We start from the raw sequence: 16,892 nt of genomic DNA on the forward strand, positions 1-16,892 counted from the left end.
ATCAACAAGTATAATGGGAAAAAAGATGAAAATTGAAACTTTCATTCTGAGCAAATTTCTTTCAAACTGCAACTCATTTTTTTTAACCTAACTGTTGGGTAACATTATGAATATAGTCCAGATTTTTTTACACTAAAGAGGTTTTTGTCACTAACAACACTAGAAAAAGGATACTCGTATACATGTTAACTTCCTTTGGTGTTTTGAAAACTGAGTATAATAATTAGACTGTACTTTCATGACAAACCTAATTATGAAACAGTATCAGCTGAGAATTAAAACTTTGTGCAATTAACACAGATGGAAATAACTAATATATAGCAATGGACTGACAAACACAAAGAAAAAAATTTCCACTCAAGCAAAAGAAAAAGTTCTCCTGTGTGAGTAGGCCAGAGGGATCCTCAATGGTGATTTCAAACCATCAAGCCTATTTCCTAAGAAGAGCAGCAACTCAAAGGGGTTTCCATAGCTCCTGCTGTGACATCATCATCAAGATTTTCACTTGCATAATTTCTTCTTGGAATTGCTTTCTGTTCTTTAAAATCAAACATAACTCTTCTACAAAAGGAGACTGATATCCCAGAATCACTGGTTTGCTTATTTTTTTTTCAAATATTTCATCCAGTTTCTTTGGTCTTTCCCTCCCCATGTTCTTTTGGCTTTTTAATGATTCAAAAATACAAGTTTCACAGGAAAAAAACTATCCATAGAAACACCTAGAAGTTTTAGGACACCCTACCTGCACCCCCATTGACCACTAGGTCTGTAGGCTAGTCAACAAACATCTTTTTTTTTTTTTTTTTTTTGTTTTTTTTGTTTTTTTTGCTCAATTCACCTCTAAGGAGTTGCTTTACAGATGCATCAGAGCTGAGCTTTATCTCTGTTACTACATCATTATGACCCAGCCTTACAATAATACAACCAGATTGTGGTATCACATTTTTTCATAATAATTGGATTTTAGTTTATTTTGTAGATATTATAGCTTGTACTATGTATGTCTTTGAAATGTTCTTTTGAAACATTGACCTATTTGATCTTAGAATATCAGAGTTCAAATTTGACTTTAAAAAAATAAATATTGAAATGATGAGTTTGGGAATAGCTGTTCTTGGCTGTAAGATTTTGCCTGAGGATTTTTAAACTGAATGATGATATACTTTTAACTTATAGAGACTCGGGAGATTAAGGTAGAAGGAAAATATTTGACTTAATTGATTCTTTCTAGGTGCTTTCAATCAAAGGGAGGAAGGAAGATGTATGGTTGATGAGAGTGTAGTGTGTAAGTAGTAAAAACTATTGAATGAAACATGATAGTTTTCAAACTTAATGTTCATTGTTAAAATATTGGCTCATAGTCTTACTAATTGAAATTCTGATTAGAGTTGATATTGTACTAAATTTTTAAAATCATCTATGAATATGTTTGTGAATTCATAGTAAACCCCAAAAGAGATGAAGCAAGCTCCACTCCTAGAAAACCATTAAATATCTGTTGGAGAATGCCCCCAGATTCCTCAAATACATGTGCTCATGTATTTGAATTCTTTGTCTCCAGCAGGCATTCCTGTTTAGGAAGCTGTACAATGTTTATGAGGCATGCTGCATGGACTAATCACTGGATGATCCTTAAGCCTGTTCCTACTATCCATTTGCTCTTTTCTTCCTGAGTATGGCATCAATGTGAACTGCCTGCTCTTGTTACCATGGCTTTCTTGCCTACTGACACATCTTTCTACCATGATTGTCTGTATTGACTATGTCGGAATATATCCTTCTGAAACAGTAAGCCAAAATAAACTCTCCTTATTTTGCTTCTGTTATAATATTGCTTGTTGCAGCAACAATGGAGATCGCTAGTAAAACTGATAGGACTTTATATGGAACAGCCATTTCTTTATAGCCTATCTGTTTATGAAAATCGTGACATGTTGGCAATATCCTTTGCCTTACAAAAGTTTTGCCATTTTATGAGATCCCATTTGTTGATTCTTGATCTTAGAACATAAGCCATTGGTGTTCTTCTCAGGAAATTTCCCCCTGTGCCTAGATGTTTGAGGCTGTTCCCTGCTTTTTCTTCTATTAGTTTCAGTGTATCTGGTTTTCTGTGGTAGTCCTTGATCCACTTGAGAGTTGTACATGTTGATAAGAAAGAATCAGTTTGCGTTCTTCTACATGCTGAGCTCCAGTTGAACCAGCACCATGTATTGAAAAGGCTGTCTTTTTTACACTGGATGGTTTTTACTCTTTTGTCAAAGATACAGTGACCAGAGATTTGTGGGCCCATTTCTGGGTCTCAGTTCTATTCCATTGATCTACCTCCCTATCTCTGTACCAATACCATATAATTTTTATCACTATTGCTGAGATTCCACCTCAAACCAATAAGAATGGCTAAGGTAAAAAAACTCAGGTGACAGCAGAGGCTGGCCAGGATGTGGAGAAATAGGAACACTCCTCCACTGTTGGTGGGGTTGTAAGCTGGTACAACCACTCTGGAAATCAGTCGGCCAGTACCTCAGAAAATCGGACATAGTACTACCTGAAGACCCAGCTATACCATTCCTAAGCATATATCCAAGAGACATTTCAACATATAAGAGAGACTCATGCTCCACATGTTCATAGCAGCCTTATTTGTAATAGCCAGAAGCTGGAAAAACAGACCAGATGTCCTTTAATAGAAGGATGGATACAGAAAATCTGGTACATTTACACAATGGAGTACTACTCAGATATTAAAAACAATAATGTTATGAAATTATTAGCAAATTGGTGGATCTAGAAAATATCATCCTGAGTGAGATCACCCAATCACAAAAGAATACACATGTTATGCACTCTCTAATAAGTGGATATTAGCCCAAAATGCTCCAATTACCCAAGATACAATCCATGGAACACATGAAGGTGAAGAAGTTGGAAGACTAAAGAGGCAATGCTTCAGTTCTTCTAAGAAGGGGGGACAAAATATCCACAGGAGGAAATAGAGAAACAATATGTGGAGCAGAGACTGAAGAAAGGGCCACCCAGATACTGTGGGAATCTATCCTATATACTGTCAAAATCCCAGACAATAATGTGAATGCCAAGAAGTGCATGCTGACAGGTCCTTGAAATAGCTTTCTCCTGAGAGGCTCTGCCAGAACCTGAGAAATACAGTCAGATGCTCTCAACCAACCACTGGACCAAGAGTAAGAAAGGTGTACCAATGAAGGAATTAGAAAAAAGACTGAAGGGGCAGAAGGAGTTTTCAACCCCACAGGAAGAACAACAATATCAATCAATCAGACGCACCAGATCTCCCAGAGACTAATCAACCTATCAAAGAACACATGGTAGGGATCCATGGTTCCAGCAACATTTGTTTCAGTGGATAGCCTTATCAGGCATCAATGAGAGGAGAGGTCCTTGACCCTGTGACGGCTCAATATGCCAGTGTATGGGAATGCCAGGGTGGGGAGATAGAAGGGAGTGGGTGAGTGGGGAAACAGTCTCATAAAGTCAAGTTGAGGGGGAATGCAATAGGGGGATTTCAGAGGGGAATCTGGGAAAGGGGATAACAATTGAAATATAAGTAAATAAAATATCTAATAAAAATCATTACCTTTATACTTTTGAATATAAATTCTGTAGAACATAAATATTTTAGTCCCATGAATTGACTATTTTATACTTCTAGTATTTTATAAGGCCATCACTACTGTTTCCATATTTAATAGGAAAGATATAAAAATTCAAGGTGCAAAACATGTTGATAGAATGGACAATATTAAAATAGTGGTGAGAAATCTTGGTACTTATTACCCTAGGCCAGGTCTGTCACTGTGTTTCTGATGTATTCAGATAATATCAATTCCATTGTATTCGGTTTGATTTGTTGAGCCAGCTTAGAGGTATACAAGGTTATTTTCACTATAGATGGCTCATCCCCAACAATTATTCTGGCTACATTGATAGCTGAAGCACATTGAAGAGAGCTACCACTTCTTTGGCCTAGTATCTTATGTTTTATTAGTCACTGGGTTCTACAGATGACTGATTTCATGTTCAGTTTTATGGAGAAGCAGAAAGCTTTCATGCATAAAAGGCAATAGCAATGGATGATATCAGCAGTGATTTGGTCCCTAGCAAGAAATGTCTGAAGGTCTTCCTACCAGAACACACATGCATATTATGATTAAGGGAAGGAGCAGTAACTTTCCCCTTCCCCACCTGCTTTTCTGACTAAATGTAAAGGAACTTGAAGGTAGAAAAGAAGAGAGGAGAGAGGGTAATTGTACAAATCAGCCATGTGATTAACAGGAATGTAAAGTATATCTGTCTTCAAGCTGGTTTGTGGTACTAAAGTACAGGCCCAGAGCCCTTTAAGCAGGAGCTCCTGTCTGTTTACTGTGAAGCAGAAGATGATAATCCCCACAGAGCATGCCTCTCTACTTCACTGAACAGGGAAGCTGCTCTTGATGAATGACAGCAGTACAGAAACAGAGAAGCACCAAGAAAAAAAATGCCTTCCCAGGGAAACTAGAGACATAGAAAATCTCTCTTCTGTTCTAATTAGCATTAACTGCTAATTGACACAGCCCAGATTCTCCTGTATAACACAATAATCTCAGTTGGTTCATTTTCTTTATCATGTTGGCCTGTAATCATGTTTGTGTGGAATTTTCTTGACTGTTATCTGATAGAGGTGGGTGATACAACTGTAGATAGGTTGTCCTGATTTATATAAATAATTAGATATGCTTGAATCTGTAAGTAAACCAGGGAGTAAGACAGGTCGTGTTACTCCATTTATCTTGCTGCACTTTGATTGTATGTGGGCATTTCATTCAGCGTAATTCTGTGTGAAACAAGCACACCATTCTTCCTTTGGGATCCTATCTTGTGTTCTTTCCCTGGATTATCTTAGTAATGGACTGTGGCCTGGAAATATAAGATGTAATCAATTCTTCTTCACCTAAGTTGGCTTTGGTCAGCGTTTCATCACAGCCACAGTAAGAAAAACTAGAACCCCTGCTAAGAGGTGAGTTTATATCCAGTAAGATGTTTCAGTGGCTTGCCATAGAGATAGAGAATTAAAACAGGTTTTGAAAGCTGTTCATGGTGTAGGAAAGAATAGGAAAGGAGTGTCCTGCCCTCCATCTGTGTTCTTGCTGAGATTCTCTCCCACACTTCAGTATCCTGCTCTGTTTGCTCTTAGATGGAAGCGTCTGCCTTATTCACGCACTGTGTTTCTCCTTTCAGAGGTCTGTTTGAGGAAACTCACCTCGTCCTAACTAGAGATTTCAGCTCCTTCCTTCTGTTTGTGTGTTCTCTTGCAACAGGAATGCATTGTTCCAAATGATAAAGAAAAATCTCACGTCCTTGGCAGACAGAAATAGAGGGGCCGTATTTCTGGAAGGTTGCTAAGTTAAAGACTTGTCTAGCAGCGGTGCTGATGTTTTATTTTGGGGAATAAAAGAGCATCTGATTTGAAGGGATGGAGAGGAACCAGCTTTTAGTGAAATTGGCTTCATAATAAGCAGACACAGTCAAAACTCACTGAGTGACACTTGCTAGAGAGAGTTCCGTGGTAACCTAGGAAATAAGAATTTAGAGTGTCAGGCAACAGAGAAAATCAAATTATTGTCAACTTGCTACTGGAACTCTTTCAGAAAATATATCATACTGTCAGCAGTAGGCATTTAAAAAGCCATGGCTCTAAGCAAGTAAATTGCTTGGTTACTCTCCTGGACTATTTTTATTTTTAATCATAACTCTAAGATGCTCCTGTTTTCGTACCTATTATTTTATATCAAAGACTTTAATCCCTGTAGTAAGGAGTTTATGTTCAAGACTCATAGTAAATATATTTGTGAGCAAGCCAAATGTTTCTATTCCCTGAGACTCCTTACAGAAGACAGTGTTGTAGTGATGTTAATTAATCTGGCTAAGATTCCACACACAAGGCACCAACACAATCATGGTTAGAATTCAGCTTACCGATCCCATTGTCCTTGAAAGACATAGAATTAGCTCAAAGTAGCTGACTACCCTCTTCTTATTTCTTTCATTTCAACATCTGGAAAATGATGTATTTAAAATGCATCATATAACTCTCCACAGCAAGCTTTGGGCTGGTATTTCCGGAGTCCTTTGCTTCTGCCAGTATGTGACCCATGTTCCACAGGGTTGTTGCTGTCCTAAGTGTGATCCACTGTGTGATTTATATAAGCTGTGCTAAGGACTTCCTGAACCTAATTTCACTTAACCTTCAGAACTCGTTTACAAAAATTTCATAGAGGCTAAGTTCTTCTGCAGATTCAATGTCAAACCTCATCTAATTCAGTTACAACCTTTACCCTAGTATCCCAGTGAGCACAATGAAGGGATGTAATTTCCCTTAAGGCAGGGACCTTTACTAATCATAACTGAATCCATCAGATGGTGTCAAACACATTGCTGCTTATTCTATGGGTGACAGGTAATGTTTATAATGAATTGGTCATGGGTAAAGGGGAAGGAGGAATATCTTTGGAAGTAAATCAATTGCTGTGTATGCAGCAGACCCCATGTTCCTATGAAATATTAAGTTAATCTATCACCTTGAGCAAGACCCTGAATGAAGTGTGGGGCTATGAGTATATGTTAAGGCCAGCACACATGTGTTTTGCAGTCTATGCTGGATGATAAAAAGCTTTTAAGCTTCAATTATTGTTTAATTTCTTATACAGTGCTCACACATGTAGGAGAGGCCTTCAGAGTAAACTCAGAACACACCCAGACATCCAGTTCTTAGCAGAACAGAGATTTATTACCAGGGTGGCTTCCTCTTGGTTGGGCAAAGGCAAACAAGCAGCAGGTGGTTGTTGTAAGAGAAAGTTAAGGATAAGAAATAAGTCTATGGTCTGTGTTTGGATGAGTTGATAAATCCTGATTGGCAGGTTAGCCAGTGTAGCCAAATAATAAATTTTCATTGTTGGACCTTAGGTTTTTGATAGTTTTTTTTATATAGTTGTTTTTATAGACTTTGTTGTATAGTCTCGGGCATGAGTCAGTAGTCAAATAAGGGAATGGACCTAGGTTTAGCGATGTAATTTAAGCAATAAGCAAGGGGGAAGGAAGAGTAAAGGGCAAAGCAGGTTTTGGACCTGCTAAAGAGCCCTTCAGCAACTAAATCATCACAGGTCTTACTCTAGGTCTTTGAGATGTATGTTATTAAATTTCACTGCAATTGATTAATTGTCATGGAAGACACTTAAAGGACTATTGCCAGGAAGTGATGGACCTTGTTAAGTTTCAAACATGGAGACAAGCAGCTGAGGTGCCTAGTTAGTCTATCAAAATGGACCTGACCTCCAAGTTCTCCTAGCATCCTTTATCCCCTGCTTGTTATAGGGTATGGCTGGCATAGTCTGCCCTCTATCAGGAATTCTCCAGCCAATGGGATGGGCTGACTTTTCTCCAGAGGGTCTTTTCTGTATACTGCAGATATTTTGGTTACCTGCACTTTGGATCTTTGACTTTCCAGTTGCTGCACTGGCTTCCCTTCTCTCCATCCCTCTTCTTTGCTTCTCCCAACCATGGCCCAACTCAGTCTAGAAATGGCCCACTCTGGCCTCTCCCACATATCTCTGACTTAGCCTATGCTCTCCCACATATGTATAATAAACTTTCTCCTTTATGATACCAAGGACAAGTCATGTCCTTTCCTTTTTATTTTGTTTCACTCATTCAGGGATGACATTTTTATTTCTGAGACTGGTTTTAAAATTTGTTCTCTTTATTAAGAAGCAACACTCTCACCATCATCTTGCAAACTGGCCCCTTGCTTCCCTCATGACTTTTCCCCCATAAATGTTTCTAATTGTTTCTTACACAAAATGTTATTAAAATCTAATATTGGAAGTAGTATGCATTTAGAAAACACAGAAAAATGAGCAAAAGAAAGGCAGGGAGGACAGAGCCTTTTACATTTTCACGGAAAGTGATTTGGTTTTATTTATCTACCTAGTTTTACATCGTACCTTCTATATGCTGAACACAGAATAGGGACTATGTGCAGCAGAAAAACATTACATCCATAAATTTATATGATACGTTATAATAATATGTACATGTCTATGGCTCTTTTGTGTTTAAATCTCACAAATTGTTTAAAAATTTCCAGGCACATTATTTTTAGCATTCAGTCCTCACAACAGCTCTATGACACATATATCAGTGACCCAAAATTATAGTTGCTACTTCTGTGAAAGAAAGAAGGTGGAGGATACAGCAAGAACTCTGACTCAAGTCTTCCAGGCATCCTTCCATCTTCTGAGCTCTTCTTCAATTTTTTTCTTTGGAGTCTTAAAGTTCTTGTCATATAGATTCTTAATTTGCTTGGTTAGCATCACACCAAGGTATTTTATAGACTTTGTGGCTATTATTATGGGTGTCAATTCCCTAATTTCTTTTCCAGCCCATTTATCCATTGAGTAGACAAAGGCAGTTGATTTGTTTGAGTTAATTTTATAGCCAGCCACTTTGCTGAAGTTGGATTAGCAGGATCAACATTGTAAAAATGTCCGTCTTGCCAATGAAGTCTACAGATTCAATGCAATCCCCATCAAAATTCCAACTCAATTCTACATACAGTTGGAAAGAGCAATTTGCAAATTCATCTGGAATAACAAAAAAAACTGGAATAGCGAAATCTATTCTCAAGAGTAAAAACACTTCTGGGGGATCACCATCCCTGTTCTCAAGCTATATTACAAAGCAAATGTGATTTAAAAAAACAACAACAACAACAACAAAAAAAACTGCATGGTATTCATACAGAGACAAGCAGGTAGATCAATGGAACAGAATTGAGAACCTAGAAATGAACCCACACAATTATGGTCACTTGATCTTTGACAAAGGAGCTAAGAACATTCAATGGAAAAAGGACAGCCTCTTCAACAAATAGTGTTGGTTCACCTGGCAGTCACCATGCAGAAGAATGAAAATAGACCCTGTCTTATCTCCTTGTACAAAGCTCAAGTGCAAGTGGATCAAATATCTCCACATAAAACCAGGTAGTCTGAAACTATTAGAAGAGAAAGTGGGGAAAAACTTAGAACACATAGGCACAGGAGAAAATTTCCTGAACAGAACACCAATGGCTTGTGCTCTAAGAACAATAATTGACAAATGGGACCTCATGAAATTGCAAAGTTTCTGTAAGGCTAAGGACACTGTTAAGAAGATAAAACGGCAGCCAACAGATTGAGAATGTATCTTTACGAATTATACATCTGATAGAGGGCTATTATCCAATATATGTAAAGAACTCAGGAATCTAGATTATAGAGAATTGCATAATCCTATTTAAAAGGGGGTAAAGAACTAAACTAAGAATTCTAAGCTGAGGAACACCAAATGGCTGAGAAGCACCTAATGAAATGCTCAACATCCCTACTCATCAAGGAAATGCAAATCAGAACAATACTGATATTCTACCTCCCACCAGTCAGAATGGCTAAGGTAAAAAACTCAGGTGATAGCTGATGCTGGCAAGGATGCATAGAAAGAGAAACACTCCTCCACTGTTGGTGGGGTTATAAGCTGGTCCAACCACTCTGGAAATCAGTCTTGCAGTTCCTCAGAAAATTGGACATAATACTACCTGAAAACCAAGCTATTCCACTCCTGTGCATATATCCCAAAGATGCTCCAACTTATAACAAGGACACATCCTCTACCATGTTTATAGCAGCTTTATTTATAATAGCCAGAAGCTGGAAAGGACCCCGATGTCCATCAACAGATAAATGGATACAGAAAGTGTGGTACATTTACACAATGAAGTACTAATCAGCTATTAGAAACAATGACTTCAAATAACAATAACAAATTGATTTCAAATTCAAGGACCCATGTAAAAATCTCCTTATGGATGTATGTACCTGTAATACTTGTCGAGAGAGAGAGAGAGAGAGAGAGAGAGAGAGAGAGAGAGAGAGAGAGAGAGAGAGAGAGAGAGAGAGAGCAGGATCCCAGAGACTCAATAGTCAATACTCCAACTGTATTCATAGAACTAGAGAGGGATAAAAACAAAACATCTATCATTAACCTTAATTTTTGGCATCTGTATATATTCATATATATATATACATATATATGTATATATGTGAACATATTTGTGTGCATATATATCATGCACATTCTAGCACTCTCCTTCAGTACATCATATAGCATAATATAACCTTCTAGTGAGTGGTATTGAGTTAATACTGTATATTTCACTTTTATTTCATCAAATGAAGGGAGGAGATGAAAGTCTTATTCAAGCTCTACCATTTCATAGCATGGCTGAGCCTAGAGCATTTTTATATAACTATGGCTCAGCCTAGAACTTGAAGCTTCTAGCCTCTGTACAGTATTATCTTCTGCAATCATGAACCTTGAAGTTTCAGTTTGCAAGTCCACTAACCTAGGACTAAAATGTCTCTCTGAGACTTACTCCTGAATGAACTCAGCCTTTCTCTTTCCTTCTGAACCCAGGATGGCTGGTTCAACTTAGTAGTTCTGGTTAAAACTCCTCTTCAAGCTGACTGATTCAAATTCACTTCTCCCAGATTTTGACTAAATTGCTCTGCTGGGAACAACTGCCTCCACACTCCATGAACTGAACTGCACCAACTAGGCTGACTCTTTGAAATTAACTGAAAGGAATCTGCACAGCTTCAGAAACACAACTCAGCTGCATTAGACTCAATTGCACAGAACTCAACAAATACACCCCTCTCCCTCCGTTGCTCTTAAGTCACCTCTCTCTCCTGTTTGTCCTCCTGATAGTTGGATATGTCTTGTCTCTGATTCATTTAGTCAGATCTTCCTTTGACTGATCACTTTGTCTGCCAGTTCTTAGAAGTCATGTTTGGTATTAAAGGTGTGTAGTGAGAGTAAAGGTGTGTCATTCCAGCCGGAGCCCACAAACCTAGATCTTTGGATTGGATTCATTGCCAGAACAGCCATGTTGCTGGATTAAAATTTCTCTATATAAAACTGTGGGAATTTAGAAGGAGAAGGAAGTCCTATGCATGACTCTTGATGCTGGCTGATGGGTAGAGTTACACAGAAGAGGATGAGAAGAGGGTCCGTTTCAAACAGGCACAGGAGAGCACCTGATAGAAATATCACTAAGATACTTTCAGAATGATGCATGAGGTAATATAAAGAAGTAAAGGATGGGTGCCAAGCATGGTCCTAAGAGACCCATGGCAAACAGTCAGTGCTGTTTTATTAATCTGTGACATTCACTGTGCTTGTGCCTGCCTGGCAACTCCCGGAGGAACATAGTGTTCTCCTGGTCTGCTTCTGCTTCTCCTGAGCTGAGGAAAATTAGTTTCTTCTTCTAAAGGTCACTTTAAATCTTCATGGTGCTCTCATTGAGTCTTGAAATTTGAATATATTACCTTCAAAGAAACTTTAGTACATCACTTTTTTTGTCCTGTAAATTTACAACTCCATAATATTCTGTGTTTTCTCCTATCCTAATTATTTTAAGTGAATTTATCTGACAACTTCAGCCAGACAATAATTTCTAGAATACAGAGCCTCTGTCTTATTTATTAGTAGCTATGGAGCCTACATTTCAAATCCAATGTCAAAGAAAGATAAAATATATCTAGGATCAGAGAATCAAGCACAGCATTAACGTAAAGCAGGCTGAAGAAATAGCAAAGAAACACACACTAAGAACACGAGAAACCAAGTTTCTAAAGACATTAATGTAGAAAGATAGCTATGAGAGCAACACAGTTCTTATCATCACAGGAAGAAGTAAGAGGTTCTCATCTGATCTGCATTTCTTTCCACAATCACTCCCATAGATTGGTTTTTAATCTCCCCAACTGATATTGTTTAAACAAGTTATTATAAGAAAATATCGTGTGTGTGATGGATCAGTTAATCCCTAGGTTCTAGGTGCCTCTGCCACTGATGGCTAAATCATGAGCTGGAGATTTGTGGAGATGACTCAGTAAAGAATGGAAAGATCTGAGTTCATACTTAGAGCATATATTAAAACATTCAGATATATTGATATATGTCCCATGAATGATTATAAATAAGGAGAATGTTGAAAGCTTATGAGAAAAGTTTTGTAACATCTGTTCTTCCATAACATATACTTGTACTTGGAATGTGCTTTTGTGGTCCTCTCAGGTGTAATAGTAGGGAGTGGGCTTTGCTTCAGTTTACCCATCATCTTCTTATCCATTGTTATTTAGAATGATGTTTCTAAGCACAAATTTTCATTGGGACTATATACAGCCTGAATTCCTTTGACCTTGCCCTTGTGACAATATACAACTTGAACTCAACTGAACTTTGCTCACATGTCCGTGCTTAGTCAACAGAATGCCCTCAGAATTATAAAGTATCTGGTTACTTGAAGAAAATTGGCTATTTTATGAGACTCTAGTCTGTCTCATTTTTAGTCTCCACTTTCCCAGGCTCATGCCACCAATTAGATTGTAAGCCTGGGTACAGTGCTGTGGGATTTTAAACCAGTTCTATACATAGGCAAGCAGGTAGATTCCTGGCACTCACTGCCCAGCCAACCTGACCAACCCGTCAATTTCCAGGTCAGTGACAGACTCAATCTCAAAGAAAGATGTATGGAATCCCGAGGAACAACAGTGAAGATTGTCTTCTGGCCTACACACAGACACAGAGACACACACCCTATACATACAGAGAGAAAAAGAGTGAGAGAGAGAGAGAGAGAGAGAGAGAGAGAGAGAGAGAGAGAGAGAGAGAGAGAGAGAGAGAGAGTATGTGTGGGGGGGAGGGACAGAGACAGACACAGAGACAGAGAGAGACAGACAGAGACACACACACAGAGACAGAAACACACAGAGAGACAGATTCACAGAAACAGAAACCTATCAACATGCTTGTGTATGTGAACACCCATATCTACACACTTGGGTTTTAGTTTTTAGTATTCAACATGTTTTCTCTTACAAAAGTGACTAGAATGAAGCTGCATGTAATGGTTACATCTGATTGTTGGGATTCTGTCTTCCTGTATCTACTCACACTCAGTCCCTTCACTATTACTGTTAAATTAGTTCTATTATTCCATCTTTTCCCTCTTACACACCAGTTCAAACCTGGTATATCTGTTGTTTCTTGTGGTGGAACTTTCCCCTAATAAATAAAGATTACAAGGAACCAATCAGTAAGCAAGAAATGGACTTCTGGGTCTGGGAAAAAAGGGAACAGAGGAGACAGAAGTGGCACTTTTGGATTTCGGGAGCAAGGGGGGAGTCAGAATGTAGGAAGCAGATACAATAGGATCTGCCACTCAAAATTTGTAACATAGATCAGTTTTTACAGTTAGGACGCTAGGTTCTGCGCCCAGAGATTGTCTTAGTTGATTGATCTGTTGATTAAACTAAGATTGTTTAATTTAATTGTGGTAATTTCCTTTACAAAGCCTCTCAACTGGGTTCCAGAGAATGGTATGGCAGCAGAGCATGGGTGTACAAGTGGGCACCCCAGCCAGCTGCAGGAATTTGGAACCATGGTGTGGGCATGGCAGCAGCCAGACTTGGGAACTTAGCAATGCAGGAGAGAGCAACTTCTGAGCTCCAGAGGAGCTGAGTCAGCCTGGGTGAGACAGACCCTAGTGAAAAAGGAAGGAATGTGGTCTCAGCCTGTCTACTGGGCTAAAGACAGAACAAGACCGCCTGCCGGTGCATAGCTGGTGATAAGTTAGGATGCATTTTTAAAATATTTCATGCAACAGTTTCTCAGGGGCTTTGTAGTGACATTGTATGTCATCTTTCCTAAGCTCTTGGCAGAATATTTGATTTTTTTTGTCTTTGTTTTTAGCATATTCTCCCTGATCAAAATTAACTATTTTGGAAACAACAACAACAACAACAACAACAACAAAATGCCAACAATTCTATATGTGTGATTCTAGTGTTATTTCTTGGACTTTCTTCAATGCCTTTGGAAGCCTTATGCTAGATTATTGAATATTTGTTTGCTTAATGGAGCAAAGCAATGTAACGCTGCCTAATGTGAATCATAATCAAGGACTCCTTAAATCTCTTACCTCAATCTGTTTGTGCATTTCACAAATGTCTCTTGAATGCAGAGTATCTGACCTTTTTCTATGACATGGGAAAAGCAGGGAACAAAGCACATGGAGCAAAGTGGAGCTTGTGGGGAGTCTAGAGATGCACAATGCCAATCATACAGGCAGATGGGTGGGAATGTGTGGGGAAACTATCTACTTAAGGAGGACATTGGAGGCTTCACTGGGAAAATATCCACAATAGTACACAAGGCAGCTCAACTAGGCAGTCACACACTGTATATCGTACAGGAGAAAATAAAGCAAGTCTAAGTGAATTAAACACCTGTGTGTATGACTAGGAAGCTGAACAAAAAGTAAGGTGACATAGGATGAGGCTTCTGGGGCAGGCTATGTAGAGCTTCATGAACTGTCTTGAGGGTCAGTCTTACCTCAAGAGGGCAGGTAAACTCTGGACAGAGTGAAAACCACTATAGTCTACTGTGCAGAGTCACTGCTTTGAAAAGGACTCTCAGTCAGGTCCAAAGAGAAGGAATGACTGGGAAGGTGAACAGGGCAGAGTCCGTGAGGGGTGTTTGAGATGGATGGTGAGGTACTATTATAGAGCTGGAGTGATAGCTTAGGGGGTAAGAACATTTACTGTGCAGGTATGAAGATTTGAGTGCAAATCTTCAGAAGCCACATAAAGCATTGGATGTGCCCTCGTGGGGCAGCATTGGAGAAGGGGAGACAAAAGAGCAATGACAATTGAGGCTTGCTGGCAGCCCGCCTAGAGACAGGTTCATTGAGAGCCCACCTAAGAAAGTAAGAGGGAAAGATAATATGGAGAGTGGCTACAGGACCCTGCTCCCCCATGGGTGTACATTCGCACGCTAACCTTCTCTCTTCCCCTGCTCACAAACACATACACAAAAATAGTACATAAAATAAAATGTTTACTTTGAATCTTTTGAGAGGTATACATATACTCCAGCCTAGCCTCCAGCTTCGTATACACTTAGTGATGCTTGGGTCATAATGTCTGCACCACAATGGCCAGTTTATTTGCTACTAGCCTATATCCTCATGATGATACAAGGCACTCCCCCAGCTGAGCTATAGCCCCAGCTTAGTGTGAAATATCTTATCCATTGTATCTTTTGTCTCAATTTTAAGTAATGATTGTTGTATCATAAAAGGGAATAATTATTTGTCTAACTAAATATTGGCTGCAAGCCCCTAACCCTTTTATCTTTCAAATATTTGTCCTTCTTTATCATCTGGGTCTTCTACTAGTTCCTGGAGAGTCTGGCTGTAAACAGCTGAAATGTTCTGATACAGGATGGTAATTGCAGTGTAAAAGCTAAATCCTCCCCTCCAGCCACACACTGGACATGAATTCCTAATAGCCAGGCAATTGCAGAAAGTATACAGAGGCACACTGGAGCCAGGATTTCATATCTCCTCCATGAACAAATTGGCTTACCACACAGTCCGTATGAGTCTTTGCCTCTCAGCCAATTACCAAGACAACAGAAAATTGCAAATCCGCTTATCCAGGGAATTTAGTCATGCCATGCAGACTTGGTAAAAACTTTATTTCCAACGGTCATAAGAAGTAAACATATTACATTTGAAAAATTACACAGAAAGTTATAACAAACATTTTTTTGATGGAACCATTACTGTATTAAAAACTTGAATTTCTTTGCCTAAATTATATAGAATTTATGATTTGATTTTGCTTCTTTTTGTATTTATTAGCTTGGAGATAAACATTTTCTCCCTAGAACTTTAGGTGATGGATAACAGAAAGAATGAATTAGTCACTAACTAAGCTGAAAATAAAACTGGGATTTCTGTTTTGGTAACTGCAAAGGGGTTTCAGTAAAATTTCAAACTTAATTTTGATTTTAAAAAGTCTTTAAAAAGACCTAGTGATTGAGGCACGCTTGTTGTAGCTAGACAGTAATATTCTTGCTTGAATATTGTTTGACATAGTACTTTATTTTTTTAGATCTCAAATATTGAAAATCTTTTATACTTAAGTTAATAACTACACAGGTTCTTTTCTTTTCTTTTTTTTAATGGGACCATGGGTTATCACACTCAGAAAATGTAGTCACAATTTCTCTCATAAACAAATTATCAAATGCTTTATGGTTACTACTTAATCAAAGGAGGTATAGTGATTGAACTCCATGTTACTATGTGGTAAAGGATCTTGTGAGTACTAATATTGATCAGATTTAATAACATTTTGTATATCAATTATAGCATAAAATTGCTATCAATCACTTTATGCCAAGCTAGCTTTACTATTAAATAGTGATGTTATTTATAAAAAATTGTTTCCTAAATTTCTTCATTTTAAACTCAAGAGATAACAGATGCATTATAGTGTATGCTATCTCTGCTTTTAAATAATTTTTCCTGCCTGATAAATTAAATTAAAAATATTATGGAATTAGAATTACCAAATAACACCTAACATCTGCTATTCAGATGTTGCTTAAACACAAATAATTATATTTGGCGTCTTGAGAGATAGACAGATAAGTTTTATAATTTAAGAAAAAATGCTTACTTAGCTTTTTAGATTTGGAAAATTTCTTTTTTAAAAAAAAACTTCATATATCAAAATCACATTGTGAAGATTTTTAACAAAATGTAAATAAATCATTAGATATTAAAGTTAGTGGGAACTTTCCTTCACCAAGGACATATGACATAGGACCACTGGATATGCTTTAATTTCTGGTATTTCTCTGGATTCCTATGGAAGTCTATTTAAGGATAGTTGTGGTTGATTAAATTTCTGCTCATAATGCTCCACCTGCAC

This window comes from Micromys minutus, assembly GCF_963924665.1.
Source record: "Micromys minutus genome assembly, chromosome: 15".
Lineage (NCBI taxonomy): Eukaryota > Metazoa > Chordata > Mammalia > Rodentia > Muridae > Micromys > Micromys minutus.